Raw genomic sequence first — 9,920 nt, forward strand, 5'->3', positions numbered from 1 at the left:
AAAAGAAGAAAAAAACTCGGTCAAGTGCAAGTTGCCCAACGGCTCTGAGGGTTCCCTACCAATAGGCTTTACGCAAGGCATCCTCATATTTATTTGTCACCCACGGAGAAATTTATGATCGCAACAACCATTGCTTAATCTCGGTTTTTATTTTTAGTATTTGTTGTGATATCAGCAGCAGAAAATGTAACCTGTAAAATTTCAAATATCTATCTTTAGCTTTCACAAATACCTAAAATACACCCCAATGACCGACAGACAGACTTAACAGACGGACAAAGGAGCCTCAGTAACCTAAAAAAACCGAAGAAAACATTTAACTCTTATTAAAATTTGATTGCATTTTTAGCACAATTAAAAAACTTTTTTGAAATAACTTAGTATAAGAAAAAAAGACTTAATGATCTTCTTTCAACAGCAGATACAAAATGCGAATACAAATACGATCGGATTAAATTATAGTGAAACTAAAACGGTTTAAAAACAGGACTTAATAAAAGTTGCGCATCTGATTGGTTTATTCGTCGAACGCACTGCAAAAGAATTAAATAATACCGATATTTTCCCGTTTAACCCATTTTAATTGAATTGATATAAAATTGTTGCTTGGATTTCATTTGTGAAGCCGAGTTATTAAAGTTTTAAAACGAATAAGTTAGGGATTTTATTTTGACTGTCGAGTGTGTTTTCACCAATTGTGTACTCTCAACTGCGATGAAATATTTTTTATTAATGATAAAAACACTTCATGGCTGAACACACACACATGCACAAGCTGATCGATCACAGTTTAAGTTGCGTTTGTTCGGTCGTTCTGTGGATAGGTGAACATCTTTGTCGTAATGATTCCTAAGTGTTTCGGAAGGTACATTCAATTGTAGGTCTCGGCTGCTACTCGTATTTTGATAGTGGTTACGGGCACTCTATGGGGACAAAAAAAGTCCAACGACCAGGCTGACTAAAGGGATACAGCCTTTTGAACTGGAAAGACTGGAAAACATAGAATTTTGCTTATTCAACACTTTTTACTCTACTATGAATAAAAATGTTGAAAATTGAAGGGGTAGCAATTGTAAATGCATTCGGTTCATTTGGTCCATACTCAGGCGAATAATAATTGCCTTAAATAGTGTATTTGATGAATTTCACATTTCAAAATTGAATTTCCTCCTGTAAACTTACGTGTATAATGGCTTAATTAGTAACAAAATAATTACAAACACAAAACTAAACCTGATCCCTTCCTAAAATAAATCCTGTGGCTTGCTCTAACTCAATTATATTTAGAGGGCCGTAAGTCGGTCGGGCGCCATTTTAAATAATGCCAAGGTTATTGAGAGCTGGGGCCGGAGCTGTTCCGGGGATTACCAGTAATCCCGGGCGCCGGGATTCGTGAGATGTTTTTAAAGAATCACAAATAATCGCTCCAAGTCACCACTGAGCTGTGGTGACAATATTGTCATAGTTTAAGATGATTTCCTCATTTTTGTTGAAGTGGATTTGGTTGTAACAGTAACTATAATATAAATATGATAAAAGTAAATTTTGCGACTCTCTGGTACTATAAACACAGATTACAGGAATTATTGGTAGACCAGCACTTCTACTGATACTTATGTTAATATGTAACAATACTTAATAATTAATATAGGGACTGAACTCACATGGTAAAGCTTTTAAAATAACTGTAGGTATTGCAGAATTTTGAGCAAAATTATACCAACATTTTGTTTAAAATATGTGACAAAATCAAAAACAGGGACGACAAAAACACACTACAAAACAGTCAGCATTCGTCACAAATTCTAATAAGGAACTCTAGAAACGTTAAAAACATTTGCGAATCCGGTCATAACTAACAAATTACAATTTTAGCGAACAGCGCACACAGCGGCCGGGAGCGGCGCGGCAGTATGGCGGCGAAATTAAAACCGTCCTCTCTGATACAATTGCAGGGAACTTGCAATAACTGCGGCCGCGTCGCTCCTTTTTTGTTACTACAAATGTCCATTGTTGAGCAAATTCTAGAGTTTAATATGATAACCGTGCTTATATTATTTCCGTGTTTCTCCCGTCGGATTTGAATTAAAAATTTGCATACATGTTGTTTTGGATTATTTATGTCTGCCGTTCGTAGTTGCGCTGTTTTGATAAGGACTTTTTGAGAGAGGCTGAAATATTGTTATAAAAAACATATCACCCAAATTGAGTAGCCTCGCCTTTTTTAATTTGAGTTAAAAGATATTGTTTATTGACTGTCAGAGGTGATTGTGACAATCACTCAAAATCAGATATTGCAGAGACTACTCTAGACTCAGATATCTCAAGTATCAGATAGGCGAGTATATTGGTAACTGGAATCGATATTAAGGTTGTGCCTATTCAGATCAACTGCTCGACTTACATAAAGTGCCGTCATATGTCATGATTTAGACTGAATTATCAAAGCTTATAGTGTACAGTTTCACCGTATTCCAGACCAAAACATTACATAACTAAAAGGAATCCACCAAGGAAAGGCGGAACAGGCTACAGGGGGTTGACGATAATTTGTTTTCATTGAATTTATCCCAATTTGATTAGGATTAATCTGGTTTGAACTGGATCCGTTACTTTATCAGTTTAATCGTATGTGTGTTAAGTTTCCGCGATACTGATTGGTAGAAAATCAATTACAACTTGATTGATAGGTTCAATTATATGGATCCGGAAGTGACTCAGTGGAATTCATTGGTTTCTTGACGAAGATACATGCCATGGTTTTTTTATTTGTATTTGCTAATATGTTTGCTTCTTAAAGTCCAGTTTGCGTGTAAAAGACTTCATGAAAGAAATCTACTCTTGCTACTGTAACGGGAAGTTTGTACTTTTAGACGTTTTAGTTCGCTGAGCGCAGTTTTTAGCTAGAAAAAGTTTAGACTATTTTTAAGCCATCATGATCAATTTGTCTGGCTAAGTGGTTACTGTCCCTGACTGCTGTACCGGCCATTTGTCCTGGGTTCGATCCTCATCCCGGCAAATGTATGTGTGAAGCTTTTGCTTGTGCTCCAATATGATCCCCTCCGTCTATTATATAATGCCAGAAAACACACTGAGACTTTAATAGTACAATGTACTGAAAAAAATAAACAAATAAAACAATTGCTTTTATTGCAGTCTAAGATAATAAAAGTAGATTTTTATTTCATACTCAAAGGTATGCAAGAACTTACTTTAGATTATAATCAAGGAATCCAATCTTTCATTTAACAGCCGTCTGATTAAACGAGCGGCTCATCACATAAAAACATACAAACTGTCATCTCATTGCATTACTTCGTATCAGGGGTATTATTACCGGCCAAATTGAAGCGAAAAACACACGAAAAATTTAAATAAAACGCATAAAAGTGGGGACCGTTAAAATGAGTGTCTGTCGGGGAGATAAAGGCTGTCGTAAAGAGACTTGGCGGAGTTATTGTCATCCGCCGGAGCCTTGGTGTTGGGACAAGGTTGTTTATGCCGTCCTGGTGATAATAGGCCCTTTCGATCAAAAGATGAAGTAGAAGATGATGGGTATGATTATTTTCCGAGGTAACTTGTGTGATGTCCATTGTGTATGACTCCATGGACTATGACTCCACTTTTTAACAATCGGCAATCTCCTCGATGTTAAAAGTAGAGTTGCTTAGTCAAAGTTCAATGTCAAATAGGTACTAATTGTTTGAATCTCACACAAACAATGTTAAAAACTACAAACAACTCTTTAAAAATCAGAGCCAAACCAATCTCCTCTAAAAAGAAAATCTTCAAATCAAATCCTAAAGCAAAAACCACAACATCACAAAATGACTAAGAGCAAGCAGAAAGCTCCAGTGATAGCATCTATGACGTACGAATGGCGCATCTATCAAGCGCTCGATCAAAACTGCAAGCTTCCACAATAACATGTTAGATTGGAACATGTCTTTGGCAGCAAATGGTAGGAAATGGGATCCACGCGAGCCCAGCGCGGAGTAATGACCGGCAATGGAGAATCATAACAACAGGGACCGGGGAACCAGAGAAGCTTCCAGTGTAGGGTGGTGGATGCGCTATTTCGGTATTTTGGCACGTACCTAATTTTTTTTGTTAATACAAATAATTCTGAAATGTTAGCTAAGGGAAAAGGAAATTGAAAAGGTAGTTGCTTGAGAGCTATAAAATTAAAAAAATCAAAGCCCAAAAAGCAGTCAAGGTACTCTAAATCCTTCCCCTTCTTTTTAGAAAAGCCTAGAACAATTTATGCACGAATTTGTTACATTCCTTAAAATACATTTCTTAGATAAACTGGCATCGGTAAACTAATTCTGAACAGTGATAAGCTTGCACATTTTTCAATAAAATCATCAGTACATTTGATAACTAATTACCTTTATCCGTGTTTTAGAAACGGGACCTCTACCAAAAATAACTATCCTACTCCTTACCTCATCTGACTTGATCAAACACGCTGTATTCCAACTGCCACATCTACCTCTTCGTACGTCATGTCCCGATACGTCGCTGGTATAGTGCTCCTGATTGGATCCGTCGTGAAGACGCGTCGCCAGCCCGCGTCCGACAAATTGTCCGCTCGCCGGTAATAGGACGCGCCCGGGATGGCATCACCATGTAAGTACCGTGTAATTGCTTCGGAAACATGCATTCAGAGCTGCCCAGTTCTTTCAGGAAATTGAGCGGACTAAACTGTGATTAGCAAACAAAGCACCGCGATTATATACTTTTTGACATCTTTATGTTTCGACTTGGTGCAAATTTTAGCTCAAATAGGTCAAATTTTATTTTATTAAAGAAAAGCCTCAGCTGTATTTTTGGTCGTAAGTCATAAAATATCATGTTTAAAAATCTTCGTCTCTTTAAAGAAGTGACACGCCGTCAGTCCTATTTCCCAAAGGAGTGAGGAAAGAAAATGAAATATCTTTTTTACCTCCTGAAGCCACCTCGCGCAGTCACTTTGTAACAGACAAGTACGTCAACCTATATTGCCAACCTAGCCGGTCCCCAAAATATTCCTTGAAGTCTTTCTGCATTTCTGAGATGCTCATATCTGCATCATCCTTTCAAATATTCCTTTAATCCGATGCTTGCTTCTGTGAAAGACACGCTCCGTTCATTCACGAGTTTTGAAATATGTTTAAAATGTTATTTTCTTGGCAACGTTGTAATTTTGGTTTCTTCGTTCACTGGGGCTTTCGTTAAATACGCTTAGCTTGATATTTTTAAAAGAAATAGTATTTTGTCGTATAACTGGCAGTAATATGTGTAGTATGTGGCGTATTTGGAACCCTGAATGGAAAAAGAGAAGAAATGTGAGACACGAACTTTAAACTTTCCTAGCTATCCATTAAAACAAAATGTATATTTTGATTTATTTAATCCTTTCTCCAAATATTTTAAATATAAAAACTACCTGAATTATTCTTCAACAAAAATAGGGAAAACTAAAAGCGAGTGACTAAAGCAACCCAAGCTTAACGAAACAGAATAAACACATTGTCTTCGATGAGCGTCATGCTCCGAGCGAATACGGAATTAAATAAGGAAGGTGAAAGGCTTGCCGGCACCAATTAAGTGTAGGAGTTAACAAAAGCCGGATCCGTAAGCCGTGGCCGGACCGGGCGGCCGGCGCCGGCGGCCGGACCCCGTCCGATTACGACGCGTCCGACTATTGAAAGAAAATCCGGATTTAGAATTCTTTGCCGAGATTGGAAACGTTTCGCGACTTTCTTTCCGTTGGATTATGTCGCGTTTGTGAGGGACTAGCGGAGATGTGGAGATTATGTACAGCCCATAGAATGTGTTAGATACATCCCTAATGGATAACGTTTAAACATAGTTCAGTGTATCTATGAAAGTATGTGTCTGTGTAGGTAACTTTTGAAAATGGCACTAAGTAGTCTACCAAGTACACTTTTGTTTTCTTCTACTAAAATGTAGCCCGTAATTTTAAAACAGGACCTTCCTTATGGGGCTTAATACCACTTACACAGATTTTATAAAGCTTTACTGCGAGTTAAAGTAAGTTGACCGCAACAAGCTCAGGTTAAATGCTGCTAACAATGTTTTTGTTGAAGGCTAAGCCGGGGCCGGGGCGAAACCACACACATTGAACTTACCGCTCACTACGCAGAAAATCTTGCGAAACGAAATTATTATAATACGCAGGAACTTACACCACTCAGTGGTGAATCTGAAGTAGTTCCAGTGTGCCGGACTCTTGAGATTTTTTTTGATGCAATAGAATTTAAATTTGACGATGCCCTTTTTAAATGAAACCCAGAATTTATTAGTACAATTTTCTTATAGAATAAGAAACGCTGAGGGTTCCACACAAATAGGCTAAATAAAATGTACTTGAAAATACTATTTGTTGTCATAGCGGAAATAAAAAACGTCACATTCATGAGTGAAATTCAACTCCCTAGCTATTACGTTTACATATTATATACAGCCTTGTTATAGCCGGACAGACCAACAACGGAGCTTTTGGTTAGATTTTCACCCTTTGGATGCGAAATTCTCAAAATACCTTTCTTCCAAATTATTTCAAAATCTCTATAAAATTTCTGTTTGTAGAATCTTCACTATTCTGATGTACTTTTGTATCTTGTTGCTTGGTGATAGCGAGCTGTCCTTGACGTTCAGGGTAAGGGACAGAAGGCGATATAATGTCGACCTTGGGCCCAGAATTTACGCCTCAATTTATCACTGACTCCAGGCTGACGGACAATATCGCGATACCCATACGTTTATAGGAAAATTGTATTTAAACTGGAGAAGGGTTGTGAGCTAGCGACAAACTTACATGAGACATGTTTAAATAGAAAACTATTTTAAATGGAATCTTGTTTTTCCTGCAAATGGTAGTTATATTGCACATATTTAATTGATTTAAATGAAATTTGATTTGAATGAAAGGGAAACTTAAGGAGTATATCTGTACTTGAGCCACTTCACACCAATCAGAGTCATCGATGACCTCCAGCTACCGTCAATAGGAGAGACCAGTAGAACACAAATTATAATTAAGTTTTAGATTACTTATTCTGATCTATCAATCAGCTGCATCTAAAAATTTTCATCAACAATACATAAAACTTTAATCCAACATTTCCAATTTACTGCACAGTCAACATACAAAAGTTCTCCTCAAAGACTAGTTATGATGTTATTCACGCAGAAAATCCCTCTCTCCTCGTGTTGACACAGTTGAGAAGTGGCGATGCAACAAACTCCAGCAACTTGTTTTACATAAAGTGTCAATTTGTTCGAAGCCAACGTCCGCCGCCATTGTAAGTCAAGCCGACGCGATGCGAACAAGATTTTTCTATATTCAGCACATTCCAGGCACTCGCTGGTAACTTGGAGTAGATTTATTGGAAACTGTTTTTAAGTAACTGATGATTTTGGCACATAGTTCGTTTGTCTCGGCAGTCATTTTGGACTTACATAAGGTCACTATGATGACAGTGGATTGGGAATCTAGGTGAATCATTACTTCCATCAGCTCCGGGGCGACAGAATTTGCACGACTATTCAAAGATTAAAAAAATATACTTGTCTTTAGAAGCGTCCAAACTGCTCCATACGTATGATACCTTATTGTGAGCGCGGACATTCCGTGTTATTTGATTTGCTAAGTTTTTTGTATCAGGCGCCGGCAATGTGCCTTTATCGAGTTGCTTTGTTCTGAAACAAATGGAGATGAAACAATACTGTTACAACTGTTAACTATAAATGTGACTTTGTTTACTTACGTTGTTATACTCCTATTCTATTACAAACTGCTGTACATCAAGAGAGAGGAAAAGATGATGATGATTTTTTCCATCACCATTAATTTAATTTTGTAAATTTTTTGGGACTAATAATTATTAAAGGTTTGTCGTTAGATCTTTTGACAATAAATCCTAAATTAACAACATTTAGAAAATGCAAGATGTTTTTAGCTCGATTTTGATGGATAACATTTCACTGGGTAACAAAACTATTTTGGCATTTATTGAAAATTAAGGACTATTCCCAAGAACATAAAATGATAGCAGCGGAACTTATTGAAGCCAAAATTTTCCGAAAAGGCTGCTTGTCAAGATGACACAACGAACGATACTTACAGTTAAACTATTAGTATTAGTCGAGTATCTTCCCGGAATCCTTTTTAATAATGACAAGAACAAGTAATAATTACACAGAAGTATTCTCTATAAATTAATTTCATAAGAATTTCCTGCAATTGTTCGTACGATTCCAGTCGCCCCGGAATTCCGCCGGAACGTCAGAGGCCGACGTTTTTATTTAGGTGAAATTCTGAAGATTAAACAAGTATAAATAACTAGCGCCCAAGTGAAATAAAACGTTTCATTCATCAAGAATTTTATTATGAAACTTTAGGGCAACGATTGTACAACATAGGGTGGGTAGGGCTGGCAGTTTGTTATAAAAAAGATTCCCGCACTGAGGAATTTCAAAGAATTTAAGAGACTCGAAGTCTTGGGAGGTTACGTTACGCTTGACGAGGTCGGTCCGTAGATGGGTGACCAATTTTGTCATAACGAGTTCCTACTTGTTTCGGAAGGCACGCTAAATTATGAGTGGCGTCTGTTATTTATATCTCTTTGACAGTCTTTACGAAAGACTTCAGAAGCTAGAAAGTCTGACCACCAGTCTACATAAGGGGTATCATGTTGCCCAGATAACTGGGTTGAGGTGGTGAGATAGGCAGTCGGTCCTTGTAAAATATTGGTGCTTAGCTGCATCTGGTTAGACTGGAAGCCGACCCCAACATAGTTGGGAAAAAGGAAGGACGATTATGATCTCCCACAACTAAGATAATACCACTTTATAATGTGGTGCTCGGTCCCTGATGTGGCAAATTAGCAGAATGCCATTAACTCTGTGATTGAGGGATCCAATTATACAACCATTTAATTTTATACTACAGAATACTTTACATCGAAAATTGGAAAAATAATCCCGAACAAAATGTTCTCATAAAATGTTTAATTTTGGTTCCAACGTGAATGATATTGAAAGAAACAGCAATGTTTAATAAAAGTTGTAAATAAAAACAAATTCCAGTGAACGGTAGCAAATAATCATTTTTAATGCCATCAGATGAATGTGAATTACTTGGATATGAGACAAAAATTTACGAATAAAACCTGGATAGTATCGCTTCTCGGCCTTTTGGCTAAGATCAAAGTGTAACCTGGATAGTCGCTGTATTATATTTTGAGTGAATTACTCGTACCTACATGGTTTGCAACAATATAAGTAGTTAGCTTTAGACTGCTAACTTATTTCAGTAGTTAATAGTCTATTCGTTGTTTTCTAGAATTCCGTATACATAGAGCATAATCGAAACCCTGTTATTGAGGCTTGGCTGTCCGTCCGTCTGTACGTCATCACCACGATGCATCAAGAGAACCGTAACCGGTAGAGTTAAAATTTTCACAGATTATGTATCTCTGTTTCTGACATTACGACATTACGATTACGACATAACATCGACATTACGATGGTTGACCAATTTTTTTAATAACTTTATATCCAATTCAGACTCGCACTTAACCGGTTTTATTATTTTTTTGTACTTGTAAACGTGGCCCTCCATTTACCTTTTAATAAAAAAAGCATCGATTCCACAGGGTCAGTTTCTTTTCCACAGCGATTCCCAATCATGAGTATAAATATGAATTTATCAATATTATCTCAGTGTAAGCCCTGCCCTCAGCCGCATGTACTCAAATTAATCGCAAAATTCCGCGACTGGCAATTGTTCTGAGGTGTAAAATAGAATATGTCTTCAGGGCATCATCTTTGTGCGACAACTTTGAATGGAAGTTGCAAAGTCAAAAGTTCAAAGTTTATGAAGAATGAAAAACTTCCAAGTTTCTTAG

General features: G+C 37.1%; 1 pseudogene; it reads left to right on the forward strand.

The window, feature by feature from the left end:
• The first annotated feature begins 9,191 nt into the window (after positions 1 to 9,191).
• On the forward strand, positions 9,192 to 9,346 carry LOC113501586 (annotated as a pseudogene).
• Positions 9,347 to 9,920: the final 574 nt, after the last annotated feature.

This window comes from Trichoplusia ni, chromosome 15 (genome assembly GCF_003590095.1).
Source record: "Trichoplusia ni isolate ovarian cell line Hi5 chromosome 15, tn1, whole genome shotgun sequence".
NCBI lineage: Eukaryota > Metazoa > Arthropoda > Insecta > Lepidoptera > Noctuidae > Trichoplusia > Trichoplusia ni.